Below are 15,033 nucleotides of genomic sequence, written 5' to 3'. Positions count from 1 at the left end.
TTGGTTTTTTGGCCCTTAGGCTTGTGGGACGTTAGCTCCCTGACCAAGGATCAAACCCACAACCACTGCATTGGAAGATGAAGTCTCAACCACTGGACCTCCAGGAAAGTCCCCATAATGTATTTTTAATATATTCTTAAATCTACCCATGGGCTTATTTTATGCTTTAAAGGTGGTTGTTGCCGTTTTGAGGGATGCAGTGGCTCCACATCCTCCCCTTAGAGTCTTCAGGGTCAACACATTTCCTTTCCACGTCTCCTTGCCCTGGAGGATTTGAGAAATTTCTTAAGATAGTCAACTATTCTTGACCTGTTTATACATTCTGAATATTCATGTGGCTTAAGGAGACTTAAATCTCAGGTTTTGAAGAGTCAGAGCTGGGAGAAATTGGAAAAAATTCTAAAATACATTGCTCACTCCCCATCTTTGGTGTAGGGCTTCATCTTGATTCATGTAGGTCCCTTCTACTGCAGATCTCAGAAGACAAAAATTTCAGTCTTCCTCATCAGTCTCTTCCTAAATGACATCTAACTTTGTTACTCTTCCTACTCTGCTACTTCCCCAGTCCCCCTATTCCCTCCATTCCATCTTGAACATCACATCCCTTCCAAAATGTACACATTGATCTTTGGAAATTCAACATCATGTCATCTCTTCTTGGAAATCCTTCCTGATGTGCCAGAATGATTCCAGTTTCCTTATCTGAAACATTAAAGGAAATATTTCCTTCTTGCATTGGTTCATTATGAGAATGCAATGTTAAAATATATGCTTACATATGACTGAAGACACATGGTCAGTTCTTAATAAACATTGGTTTCTGTTACCAATGAAAACAAGTTAATAGGAGATGAAAAACAGTTGCTTTATATCTTTATGTTAAAGTTTTCTGCACATAAAAAAATATTATTTTACCATTTAGCCAAACCTTATTTTTGTTTTCTAATAAAATTTACTTTCTTACTTTTTAACTCACCCTAAGCTTCCTTTCCTAAATCTTCATAGAATTATCACTTACTTCAGCTGTACAGCCCTAAGGCTGGATATGATTTCCAGGTTTGAAAGTGAAAAATGGCAAATATAATTAATTGGAGATGGGAAGAGGAAAGACATTAATTTATATTAATTCACTCTTTTCCATCTTCATGATGCTTTTCTCTAGGAATCTGTTGATATTGTCCTTCTTAGCTTTTTTTGAGGGTTTATAGACCCCCTTTGAAAGTATGATGAAAATTATGGGTTGTTTCTCACCTCCCAAAGAATGTGCATTCATCATTTTATATTAAAGTTTGGGAAATGGATGGACTCCCTTGAATCTTCCAGAAGAGCCCAGAGATCCAAGATTAACACTAAGTGATGTATCAATATAACATAAACATAGAAAATCCCGAATTGTTGACATTCTTTCCTGAAACACACTTCAGATTTTTGCCCCCTATATTTTATTCTGTTCTCCTATTTCTTGTAGTCACTTATTAACTGTTTTCCAATGGTTAGACCAAGGCTGATTTAACCAAATGCTCTAGACACTGCAAGGCAACAGAGAGAACAGGCGGGGAATTATGGCAGTGTACAGGACAAGGCATTACCTTTCTTCACACTTGCACAAGCAGTATTAGGAAACTCCTCTTTAGGCTCAATGAGAGCATTAAGAAAATGTTAACTTCCACAATGTATCTGAAAATTCCTAAAACAAAGGAAAAATAAAGTTTCTGAATTTATGTAATATCTTAGAAAATTAACTTCAATCAGGTTTCCTTCTCAAAAGAAAAAGTTTAAACTGCAGAAAACTTTGAACTATTTGTTTATTTTTGCTTTTATTTCCAATATTCTGGGAGGTGGGTCATGGAGGATCCTGCTGTGATTTATGTTAGAGAGTGTTTTGCCTATATTCTCCTCTAGGAGTTTTATAGTTTCTGGTCTTACATTTAGATCTTTAATCCATTTTGAGTTTATTTTTGTGTATGGTGTTAGGGAGTGTTCTAGTTTCATTCTTTTACAAGTGGTTGACCAGTTTTCCCAGCACCACTTGTTAAAGAGATTGTCTTTTCTCCATTGAATATGCTTGCCTCCTTTGTCAAAGATAAAGTGTCCATAGGTGCATGGATTTATCTCTGGGCTTTCTCTTCTGTTCCATTGATCTATATTTCTGTCTTTATGCCAGTACCATACTGTCTTGATGACTGTGGCTTTGTAGTAGAGCCTGAAGTCCTAATTAAAATTAAAAGCTTCTGCACAGCAAAGGAAACTATAAGCAAGGTGAAAAGACAGCCTTCAGAATGGGAGAAAATAATAGCAAATAAAGCAACTGACAAAGGATTAATCTCAAAAATATACAAGCAACTCCTGCAGCTCAATTCCAGAAAAATAAACGACCCAATCAAAAAATGGGCCAAAGAACTAAACAGATATTTCTCCAAAGAAGATATACAGATGGCTAACAAACACATGAAAAGATGCTCAACATCACCCATAATCAGAGAAATGCGAATCAAAACCACAACGAGGTACCATTTCACGCCAGTCAGAATGGCTGCTATCCAAACGTCTAAATGCTGGAGAGGGTGTGGAGAAAAGGGAACCCTCTCACACTGTTGGTGGGAATGCAAACTAGTACAGCCACTATGGAGAACAGTGTGGAGATTCCTTAAAAAACTGAAAATAGACCTGCCATACGACCCAGCAATCGCACTCCTGGACATCCACACCGAGGAAACCAGAATTGAAAGAGACACATGAACTCAAAGTTCATTGCAGCACTGTTTATAATAGCCAATACATGGAAGCAACCTAGATGTCCATCTGCAGACGAATGGATAAGAAAGCTGTGGTACATATACACAATGAAGTATTACTCAGCAATTAAAAAGAATACATTTGAATCAGTTCTAATGAGGTTGATGAAACTGGAGACTATTATACAGAGTGAAGTAAGCCAGAAAGAAAAACACCAATACAGTATACTAATGCATATGGAATTTAGAAAGATGATAACGATAACCCTGTATACGAGACAGCAAAAGAGACACAGATGTATAGAACAGTCTTTTGGACTCTGTGGGAGAGGGTGAGGGGGGATGATTTGAGAGAATGGCATTGAAACATGTATATTATCATATGTGAAATGAATCGCCAGTCCAGGTTCGATGCATGACACAGGATGCTCAGGGCTGGTGTACTGGGAAGAACCAGAGGGATGGGATGGGGAGGGATGTGGGAGGGGGTTTCAAGATGGGGAACACATGTACACCCGGGGCAGATTCATATCAATGTATGGCAAAACCAATACAATAATGTAATCAGCCTCCAATTAAAATAAATAAATTAAAAATAAAAAAATAAAAATGATTAAAAAAAATAAAACCTTGAACTAAATTGGTAGATTTTAAAACTTTTATGAGATATTAAAGTGGATTGGGTAACAAACTAATTAAAGTAGACTAAATTTGGTTTATCCAAGGACTTTACACTAGTGAATGAGATTACTTTTTATTTTGTAATATTCATATACATATGTTTATAGGTAATCTGTTTCATTTGAAAGCAAAATCTAATAGCATAGAGAAGAGAGGAAACATACTTTCCCCCATGATGAACAAGGCAATTTAATTTGAAAACAAAAACATGTGCTACCAAACAGTCCTAACAATTTTATCCTAAGGTGCTTTAATTTTAACCTTGGTTTGTATTAAGAGTGACTTTAACTTCAATTTGATACTAGACCATTCAGGTGTGACATAAATCAAATCCCTTATGACTATACAGTGGAAGTAAGAAATAGATTTAAGGGACTAGATCTGATAGACAGAGTGCCTGATGAACTATGGATGGAGGTTCGTGACATTGTACAGGAGACAGGAATCAAGACCATCCCCAAGAAAAAGAAATGCCAAAAAGCAAAATGGCTGTCTGAGGAGGCCTTACAAAAAGCTGTGAAATGAAGGGAAGTGAAAAGCAAAGGAGAAAAGGAAAGATATACCCATTTGAATGCAGAATTGCAAAAAATAGCAAGGAGAGATAAGAAGGTCTTCCTCAGTGATCAGTGCAAAGAAATAGAGGAAAACAATAGAATGGGAAGGACTAGAGAGCTCTTCAAGAAAATTAGAGATACTAAGGGAACATTTCATGCAAAGATGGGCACAATAAAGGACAGAAATGGTAGGAACCTAACACAAGCAGAAAATATTAAGAAGAGGTGGCAAGAATACACAGAACTGTACAAAAAAGACCTTCACAACCCATATAATCACGATGCTGTGATCACTCACCTAGAGCCAGACATCCTGGAATGTGAAGTCAAGTGGGCCTTAGAAAGCATCACTACGAACAAAGCTAGTGGAGGTGATGGAATTCCAGTGGAGCTATTTCAAATCCTGAAAGATGATGCTGTGAAAGTGCTTCACTCAGTATGCCAGCAAATTTGGAAAACTCAGCAGTGGCCACAGGACTGGAAAAGTTAAGTTTTTATTCCAATCTCAAAGAAAGGCAATGCCAAAGAATGCCCAAACTACCACACAATTGAACTCATCTCACACGCTAGTAAAGTAATACTTAAAATTCTCCAAGCCAGGCCTCAGCAGTCCATGAACCATGAACTTCCAGATGTTCAAGCTGGTTTTAAAAGAGGCAGAGAAAACAGAGATGAAATTGTCAACATCTGCTGGATCATTGAAAAAGCAAGAGAGTTCCAGAAAAACATCTATTTCTGCTTTATTGACTATGCCAAAGCCTTTGATTGTGTGGGTCACAACAAACTGTGGAAAATTCTGAGATGGGAATACACCTGACCTGCCTCTTGAAAACCTGTTTGCAGGTCAGGAAGCAACAGTTAGAACTGGACATGGAACAACAGACTGGTTCCAAATAGGAAAAGGAGTACATCAAGGCTGTATATTGTCACCCTGCTTATTTAACTTATATGCAGAGTACAACATAAGGAACGCTGGGCTGGAAGAAGCAGAAGCTGGAATCAAGATTGCTGGGAGAAATATCAATAACCACAGATGTGCAGATGACACCACCCTTATGGCAGAAAGTGAAGAAGAACTAAAGAGACTCTTGATGAAGGTGAAAGAGGAGAGTGAAACAGTTGGCTTAGAGCTCAACATTCAAAAAACTAAGATCATGGCATCTGGTCCCATCTCTTCATGGCAAATAGATGGGGAAACAGTGGATGACTTTATTTTTGGGGGCTCCAAAATCACTGCAGATGCTGATTGCAGCCATGAAATTAAAAGACGCTTACTCCTTGGAAGGAAAGTTATGATCAACATAGACAGCATATTAAAAAGCAGAGATGTTACTTTGCCAACAAAGGTCAGTCTAGTCAAGGCTATGGTTTTTCCAGTGGTCATGTATGGATGTGAGAGTTGGACTATAAAGAAAGCTGAGTGCCGAAGAATTGATGCTTTCAAACTGTAGTGTTGGAGAAGACTCTTGAGAGTCCCTTGGACTGCAAGGAGATCCAACCAGTCCATTCTAAAGGAGATCAGTCCTGGATCTTCATTGGAAGGACTGATGTTGAAGCTGAAACTCCAGTACTTTGGCCACCTGATGCAAAGAGCTGACTCATTTGAAAAGACCCTGATAGTGGGAAAGATTGAGGGCAGGAGAAGGGGATTACAGAGCATGAGATGGTTGGATGGCATCACCGACTCGATGGACATGGGTTTGGGTGGACTCCGGGAGTTGGTGATGGACGGGGAGGCCTGGCGTGCTGCGGTTCATGGGGTCGCAAAGAGTCAGACACGGCTGAGCGACTGAACTGAGCTGAACTGACTGTATTCCATTATATTTGACTGGCTATGCCTTATTCTTCGATGCTCAGGAAGTCCTTCAAAAAAGTACTTGTAAATGGTCAGAGCATCCTTATTTTTCTACTTGTGTCTATTCAGTAGTTGTCTATTCTGCCATGCTGTGTATCAGCAGCATCCTGTCAAATGCACCAATACCCCTAAGTGAAAGTGAAAGTGAAGTCACTCAGTCATGTCCAATTCTTTGCGACCCACCGACTGTAACCCCACAGGCTCCTTGGTCCATGGGATTTTCCAGGCATGAATACTGGTGTGGGTTGCTATTTCCTTCTCCAGGGTATCTTCCCAACCCATGGATCGAACCGGGTCTCCCGCATTGTAAGGAAGAGACATTTAGTGCTGTTAAGGGACTCAAGGTGTCACGGGGTAGGATCTTGACAATATGAATGAGAATGTAAGGAGACTGATTCCAGTCAAGTTGTGGAATAATTGATGAATAAAAAGAGTAACTGGAAAAGAGAGTTACTGAGGAGAGGAAAAAAGAGAGTAACTGAACTGCAAATGCCGAGAGATCATCTAATTTCACCTGCTTATTCTATAAATGAAAACATGAAGTAACTGATTACTCTTAGATTAGGACTTGGGACATGGTTTACAGGGAAAATTAGTCATTTGAGACTCAAGAAACCTGAATTCCAGACTTAAATTTACCATTAATATTGGGCAAGATATATTTTCTGTGTCTCAGTTGCCACAAATGTTAACTGTGGGGATTGGGTTAGATTTCCATGATGCTAATCTTTAATGAGGCTGTTTTAATTCCCAAGCTAATACTATTTCTTCTGAACATTGAATTCTAAATATGAGCATAGTAAATGGTGGTCTTTACCAACAAGTAAATCTCAGGAAGTCCTGGTTACAATTATAATTATTACTCAATTCATGCTAACTATTATGGGACAGATAATATGATGTGCCCTTTAAAATGTATTAAGTAAGTCATACTTTTCAAAATTATTAAGCAAATTCATTTTTTTCATTTTTAACAATAGACACAACTATTTATTTTTTAAAGTATATTGAACACTTACTAAGTATCACTCACATTTCTTGGTCCTAGAGATACAGCAGTAAGCACTAAAAAAGTGGACCCTCTCCTCAAGTATAGACAATCAAGAATATTTAAATAAAAATAGATAATCTCAGAGAGTGATAATTTCTTGCAAAGAAATAAAATCGTAATTTTTACAAAGAATTTGGATGATGTTACTTTGGGGTGAGACGATGTTGCTATATATTGAAAGGTCATTTATAAAAGGAGAAATTTTTTCTAAAGCACACATCATGAGAATAAATCAGTTATGATAAAAAACACAGAGATAGGAAGGTGCAAAAGTCATACAGAAGGAATGAAAGTGACTAGATACATCTGCTTTCTGTGGGGTGTGGGTGTAGGGCGAGTGGCATGCATTTGTGTTTTGAGTGTGTGTGTGTGTGTGTGTGTGTGTGTGTGTGTTTGGCCATGAATATCCCTCCGTTCCGTCGCTCAGTCGTGTCCGACTCTTCGCAACCCCGTGGACTGTAGCCTACCAGGCTTCTCCGTCCATGGGATTCTCCAGGCAAGAATACTGGAGTGGGTTACCGTTTCTTCTCCAGGGGATTTTCCCGACCCAAGGATCGAACCCGAGTCTCCCGCATTGGAGGCAGACGCTTTAACCTCTGAGCCACCAGGGAAGCCCGAAGCGTGAAGTGAAACTTTTCTATATTCCTCACTTACCCTTGTGGATATTGGTGCAGGACAGAAAAAGGATAATAACTAAAGTAGGTATTCAGAAGACCTAGTGAATCTTTATATATGCCCTGGAAACTCAGAGCTGAGTTGGAGGTTGGTTAGAGAAAAGAGGTATTATCCTATAAAGGAGAAGAGGGGTTTTAGTCCATGTGATGTACGACTTGGGTCAACATATATTTAAGTAGAGAAATCACCAATATGCAGAATTGTATGATTGTTACGTAAACTTAGTCTCGACAAGCTCTCAGTAAAGTCAGCTACACTGAAAGATAACATTTTATGAGCAGATTTGTGTGTGTGTGTGTGTTTGAAGGAATGAAGGAAAAGGGCTGAGTTCCATGTTTAAGGCAGAGCAGAAAGGGTGGAACTAATAAAAGTGAGACTCAAAATCTGTGAATTCTGGAACTTGAGGCCAGGAAAGACCATGAAAATGTATGTACCCCAGGAATGCACAGAAATCTTCGGAAGACAACTGGGGTGGGTGGCTACCATATAAGTTATAATTATTTACTTGTGCATTCATGTTCACCATCTCATCACTATGAAAAAAAATTGAAAGAGGGAGAAAAAGAGAGAGAGATTGACTACATTCTTAGAAACTATAAGCATTCATGGTGCCAAAACACCCAATTAATGACAAAAAAAGGTCAAGCTAGTATTTAGTATAAGGCTGTCAAAATAATTGGCTGATTGGATAAGTTTTTCACTTCCCAATCACTAGCTATGGTAAAACAGAGACACAGTTCAAAAATAAACATTTAAGAGTAGACTACATTTACTTTATTCCAAATTCTGAGAAATGCAAAAGCATGGTTTTAGTTTTATCAGCAAGAATCCATATGAATGACTTCTCCCATTTGCTCTGGGATTCTGGAGTTTTAACTGGGCCAAAGTTTTGAAGTGTTGAAAGATATTATAAAGCACTTACAAGTATTCAGCTGGTCAGGCTGCTCAATTAACTGAACATTTATAAACCTCAAAATTTTGACAGAGCATGATTCATGTAGGAATGACCCTTAGACAACAGATGGCTTTATTGTAGGTATGCTTGAGAGAAAGCATACAAGGCAATGTGATTCGAAGGAAATACAAATGGAACACAGAGAGAAAGCAAACTGAATTTAGAAGCATGGATTATACTCTTAAGAAAGGAAATTATTGAAATATTTACCTGGTATATTTTTAATGGTAGAGTGTTTTTTAAATGTTTAAATGTTAATGTTTACTTAAGAATATTCAAGACATTCATTATGGAACATATGAAAAATACAACATAACTAATATCTAGTTAATATCTAGGCAACTCATACTAACTCACACTAACTCATATAACATTTCTAAATTAGATGTTTATAAAACAATGTAACAGGGCTTGGGGAGTAAGAACTAAAATGTCAACTAAAATCCTAAATCCACAGCATTTTATCTTCTCTTTTTTTTCCTACAGCTATGGGCTGCTTATATTCTGAAGAGTATTTTGAAGAAGTATTACTTCAAAAGTACATTTCAGAATAACATTTTACCACTAAAATATATCAAATTGTAGCCAAGAGGGTTTTATTAGTTTTCTAAAGGAGAAACAAAAGATGACACGTTCATCTAAATAAAAATATTATTTTCAAGTATGTGTAGTTTTTTTTTAACAAATTCAAATAGAAATTCATTTTGGGAAAGAAACATCAGATTCTAAAGTATGCTTGATATAAGTCCATAGAACAAATGCAAAATTTTCTTATTTTGAGCCTATTATGTACATATTATATTGGTCCAACTCTTTTTTTCCTCTTTTCTTCCTTTCTCTCCCTCCCTCTCTCCTTCCCTTCCTTCTCTCCTTCCCTTTCTCTCTCTCTCTCTTCCTTGGAGCACAAATCTACTCACATTACCGAGAAAAAAAATGCATGGAATAAGAAGCAAGTAAACAATTTCTCCCAGAAGAAAAAGAAAAAACCAAAAAAACCCCACAATTTCAAATAAAACAAAACCCCTATATCATATTATAGCTACTTCTCTCCAAGGAGGAGCAGCAAACACAAGACCCCATGGGTCATGTCCTGTATTCTCAGTATAAAGAGCAGGTTCTGGTATCTTTACACCTTAAAATGCTTCTAGGAGAGTTGCTATTCCATGCCAGAGAGGAGGGCTATCAGTAATTTTCTTCTTCTCCCAATCCCGCAGCTCTGAGAAAGTGAACCAGGGCCACCAGGCTCCCAGGATCAGCTCTTAGGGTGTCCAGCGCCAATATGAGAAGGGGCGGAGGGGCGCTCCCCGCAAACCTGTATCCTTCCAGTCACTTAGACAAGCTGCCCATCTGTGGTTGAGGAGCGCCAGGAGCAATAAAGGTGGGTGGTTAGATTTTCCACCCTTACTGCTCCCATTTTCTAGAGGGACAACCAGAGTTATGAAAAACACAAGGACCTCTGACTCCACCGAGTTAGCAATAGGTGAAAATAGAACACAGACCTCTCAATTCAGAACTCATGACTTCCTCACAACTGCTGCTTACTTGTTAAAGGCATAATAAAGTAGTCTCACTGCTTATCAGCTTTTCTAAAATAAATACAAGAAATGAATAAAAAACCAGTAAGAAAATAAAAAGGAATTCGTTTTTACTTTTCCCCCTCTGTCATTTCCCCCTGAACACTATTAAACAAGAAAGAATTTTTATAGACTAGCATACTAATTCTTGACAAATTGCTTATACAAACTGTAAATATAAACTTTAATATTTTGTGCTTATTTGGTCCTCATGAAAACTCTGTAAAAGCAGATTATTATTATTAGTAATTATCCTCATTTTAGAGATAGCATGCAGTTTGAAGAAAATAACTGATCGAAAATCAAACTGCTGGGTTCCCTATGTTATAGAGTAGACTCTTGTTGGTTATCCATTTTAAGTATATAGCAGTGTGCACTTGTTGATCCTAAACTCCCTAACTATTCTTTCTCCCCATTTCTCCCCCTAGCAACCATAAAATTTCATTCTCTAAGCCTGTGAGTATGTTTCTGTTTTGTATAAGTTCACTTGTATCATTTCTTTTTACAGTCCCCATACAAGAGATGTCATATAATATGTCTACTCAGTGATATGTGACAGCCTGGATGGGAGGAGAGTTTGGAGGAGAAGGAATACATATATACGTATGACTGAGTCTCTTTGCTGTCCTCCTGAGACTATCATATTGTTAATCGGCTATACTCCTATATAAAATATAAAGCAAAAAAAGTCAAGCTGCTGAACAGACTATAATTAATATTTAAATACAGAACTTCCGACTCTAAATTACATTTCATTTCCTTTAATCATGCACCTATAACTCTAATCAACAAAAGTGCTTTTCTAAAACTTAATGCATTATTGTTAAACCTGTTATCAACTCAATAGGGACACAGACTAAAAATACAGTTTTGAGTAATTTTCAGAGATCTTACAAAAATATATCAGTGCACTGAAGATCATTGTTTACATATGCAACATACTATTTTTCAATATTCATAATTTGAATGATCCCCAAATAAAAAAGGATCATACTGCAACACCTTAGACATTAACTATAAATTTCTTAATCCTTTTCTTTATACATTTTTTTTTCTTTTTTATGGTTTGAAGAATGAGAAGGCCTGTTAAGAAATTTAGCTGTTACAAGACAAACTGAATTAAAAGAAGAAAAGAAATCAGCACAAAAGAGAGAAAGAAATCTAACGATGGTATTAGGCTTTCTAAAAAAAAAAATCATGTTGATTTACTAGAGATAAATAATGAAATACTGTACTATTTGGGTGCGAATATCATTTGTATATGTCTTTTATAAATATTATTTATACAAAAATGAGCTAAAATTAGCATTGGCTAAAAATGTTGTCCATGAAAGAACTTTTAGATTAAAACCAAAAACAAATGCAACACATATTATTACTGATAAAGATATAATTAAAGTGCAGAACACAGTTAATTAGCAAGCACGTAATATTCCACAAATTACTTACAAGGACAAGTTAAGCCCTGTGGAGGCTTCAGCTGTCTGCTTCTATGTGAGATATTTGCTGGCACTGTATAGATTTTTTTGCCCTTCTGCTAAATGTTCCATGACTTTCTTGGTAAGACTGAATATAAGTTATTCTTATCAAATACCAAAATTTTCATAATTATGATTTTTAGGATCATGCAAATTAATTACAACTCCAAGCAGTGGCACAGACTAAAATAGCCAGAGTTGTGATGATCTAAACCTACTCACAGCATGTCCCAGCCAGTACTTGGCCGGGAGCACATGTCACTTAAAAAAAGCACATAACCCTTTAGACCCAACAGTCAGTTAAAGCCTTGGTAGCAATGTTAACCATAAGGGAATGAAAAGACTTTTCAGTTATTTACATACAATTTTCCTCTAATTAGTGGGACCTGATTTTAATTATTTTCCCCTTCTTTTCTTGAATAAGAACAAGATGGGATCAAGTTTACAGGCCAGTTACTTTGTTACAGAAAAAGAAAAAATAAGAGTCAGAGTGAGTGAGAAAGAGAGAGACAGAGGTAGTTTCTCTGGTCAGTTGTACTCTAGGGCTTTTATAGAGATGGGGCGAGTAAGCGCCTGTTGGTTCAGCAATCTTTAAAGAAGAACTGTGCTAGTGGTCGTGCTGATGATGTAAAACAATAAGACGCTTTCAGAAGGGTCTGGCAGACAAACGATAAATATCATCGGAGTCTGGCGTTGCCAGCTATAGATGCCTGGGTGGCACAAGTGAGGCCCTCTGTTCTGCCTCGATTGTTGTGTTGCTTTCTAACTGTAAGAGGACTTTAGAAAGACGTTGGTTTAAGTAAAGTACGGTCAAAAGAACATCTTAATTTGTAAAGCAGTTTTGCAAGAATTTTGAAATATTTGAATATAACTGACTCTGGAAAAAGATAAGTACTATCTAATCTCTGGGCTTCCCTTTTGGTTCAGATGATAAAGAATCTGCCTGCAATGCAGGAGACCCGGGTTTGATCCCTTGGTCGGGAAGATTCCCCTGGAGAAGAGAATGACTACCACTCCAGTACAGTATTCTTGTCTGGAGAAATCCATGGATGGAGGAGCGGGGGGCGGAGGGGAGTGAGGGTCAAGTCCATGGGGTTGCAGAGTCAGACATGACTGACCAATGAACACTCTAACACATACTGTCTAATCTCTATTATCAATCTGTAGTTGGAGCATCTGCATCTTTGGGACATGGTTTGGGAAAATTTTCATAAGAATGAATGCATTTCATTTTTATTCCTGTAAAATTGACAATAATAATAAAATTTTATTTTGCTGAAATTCTGGCTTTACTTTTAGATTTGAGAATATCAAACCTCTGGAGGAAAACACATTGCCTTTCAAACTACTTTAACTCCCTAATATAACTTTTAAAAGTGTCTTAGGTCATCAAACTGTCAGAAAAGGCTTGGACTCATTTCTACATTTAAGAGTCAAATTAGAAAACATACTAACTTTTAGAACTTGATTTATTTGTATTTATTAGTTAAAAATGTTAACTTGGAGTTTGTACCTGGGGATTTCCAAATGAGTAGCAAGCATATAATAATTCTCCAGCAGTTTTTATACCATGCAAACAATAAGTAATGGAGAAGGCAATGGCAACCCACTCCAGTACTCTTGCCTGGAGAATCCTGGGGACAGCGGAGGCTGGTGGGCTGCCGTCTATGGGGTCACACAGAGTCAGACACGACTGAAGCGACTTAGCAGCAACTTAGCAACAATAAGTAAAAGAAAGAGTTGTTACTCTAAAAGAAAACACTAAGTATTCACAGTTTCTTTTTCCATTTATCCTGACATTGTTATATAAAACAAACTATCTAAACTTTCTTAAAATCCAAATGTATGATAAAAGAGCCCAACAGTGCTTTCAGTCTTTCTCATGTGACTCTAATTGAAGTAAGAAGCAATTTTAACAGCCAAATACAGGTAACTATCTCAAAAAATCCCCCTGAAATTCCGGTATCATGATATGAAGGTAGACCCAGACCAAACCGGAAAACCCCAAACCAAAATACCCAGGTAAAGTCAGAACTCACATGGGGCAGTTTCTGTTAAAATTCTGTTTTCATCGAATAGAACAAAGAATTCCTTTAATTTGGTTGCCTGGGCAGGAAAGTAGGCTTTCAAGAACAAAGCATATTTTCATTTGTAGGGAATGGTAATGACTTTCTCTTCCTACTTTCTCACATCCTTACATTGAGCCATTATGAAGAAGTATGAAAACACTGTAGAAGAAAGAACTCAATCTGAAAGTGGGCAGAGAGGGGCTTTAACTTGAAAAACTTATATCCCAGGGGATTTTCAGTGTTTTTCAGTACAATAGGCTCCAAGGCACCCTCAAGCTTGTATAACCTCGCAAGGGGCTGCAGCTTCCAACAGACATTGTGAAGAGTAATTCTACTGGTTCAGACAGCCTCTTTTCTCATGCTTCAAGTAGAGCTACCTGCCTTCTTTCACATGCCTCTGTCTCCTTTTTGCCATCAGTCACTTCTGGTTGGGAGATATATTTCTCCAGTCCTGAAGCTGTCAACTAAACAATTCTTGACTCTTCTATTCGTATAACATAAGTGAAATCAAGGAATCACAGTATCACTCAATTCTAGAATCTTGGACAACTGTCATTTTACTAAAACCGTAGAATGGCTTCCTTTTAATTAGCCTCCATGGTTTATTTTGTATTCCTCCAATTTAAGTCCATGCTATATATCAGAAAGACTTTCTTAAATTGAAATATTTCCTATTTTTTCAATTTCATTTTCTATTTTAAATCTTCATAGCTCTTCATTACCTATGTCAATGAGTGATTCCAAAGACAGCATACACTCCAAAAAAACTGTAAAATACCCCTTCCCTTCAACATACTAGACTTGCTTTTTCTAAAACACCTCCTGAAGAAGGTCAACTAGAGTGGAGATCTTTTTCTTAAACCACTTCAACCCATTTTTGCAGGGAAAAATGGAGCTAAATATTGCCAACAAATATGAAAAGAGCCTGATTTTGGGGAGAAGGACAAAAAAGATAAAAGAATGGAAAAGCTATGAAAATGAGGAAGAAGAGAGAAGACAAGATTCCTCATATAATTCCAAGAAGGTGTCCTTTCAGGTGCCCAAGGATAACTGGGGACAGGAGTGAGAGGGATAAGGCAGAATGGTCACTTACTGGACTTTCCTTTTGGGCTTGTAATCTGTGCATTTGCACTGGGTCCCACACTCAGAAGAGCCTTATTCTTGGTTTAATGTTTTGCTGTCACCATCTAAAATTCTTGATAATTTTATTTTTGAACTTGTGTTTTACAAGTTAAATCTAATGAGACATTTGAGCAACTTGAGAGCAGAGGGATGCTCAGTATGGGGGTCCTCTGTTCCTTTCCACCCCTAAGCACAGAATTCAGGTGGACTCACAATGTGTGAGAGTTCACTGAGACTCTGAGTACAAGCTAAACACGGTTATGTCTAGATCTGAGTGGGCAGGA

The 15,033-nt window shown here is 37.4% G+C and overlaps 1 protein-coding gene across 3 annotated transcripts in view; it reads right to left on the bottom strand.

The window, feature by feature from the left end:
- The window catches only part of EYA4 (EYA transcriptional coactivator and phosphatase 4), a 383,860-nt gene extending 372,080 nt beyond the window's left edge, over positions 1-11,780 (bottom strand). For 2 of the 3 annotated variants that reach the window (XM_055432871.2, XM_055432870.2), the window contains exon 1: positions 11,530-11,780. The gene's annotated coding sequence lies outside the window, so the exon portion shown is untranslated. Of the gene's footprint in view, positions 1-1,589; positions 1,688-11,529 lie in introns of all 3 variants that reach the window. The other variant, XM_055432873.2, reaches the window with a different exon arrangement.
- Positions 11,781-15,033: the final 3,253 nt, after the last annotated feature.

Source organism: Moschus berezovskii, chromosome 10 (genome assembly GCF_049115385.1).
Source record: "Moschus berezovskii isolate FMDL1 chromosome 10, NW_MosBer_1.0, whole genome shotgun sequence".
Lineage (NCBI taxonomy): Eukaryota > Metazoa > Chordata > Mammalia > Artiodactyla > Moschidae > Moschus > Moschus berezovskii.
Note: the sequence above shows the minus strand (reverse complement) of the source record. Positions and strands in the feature narration are given on the sequence as shown.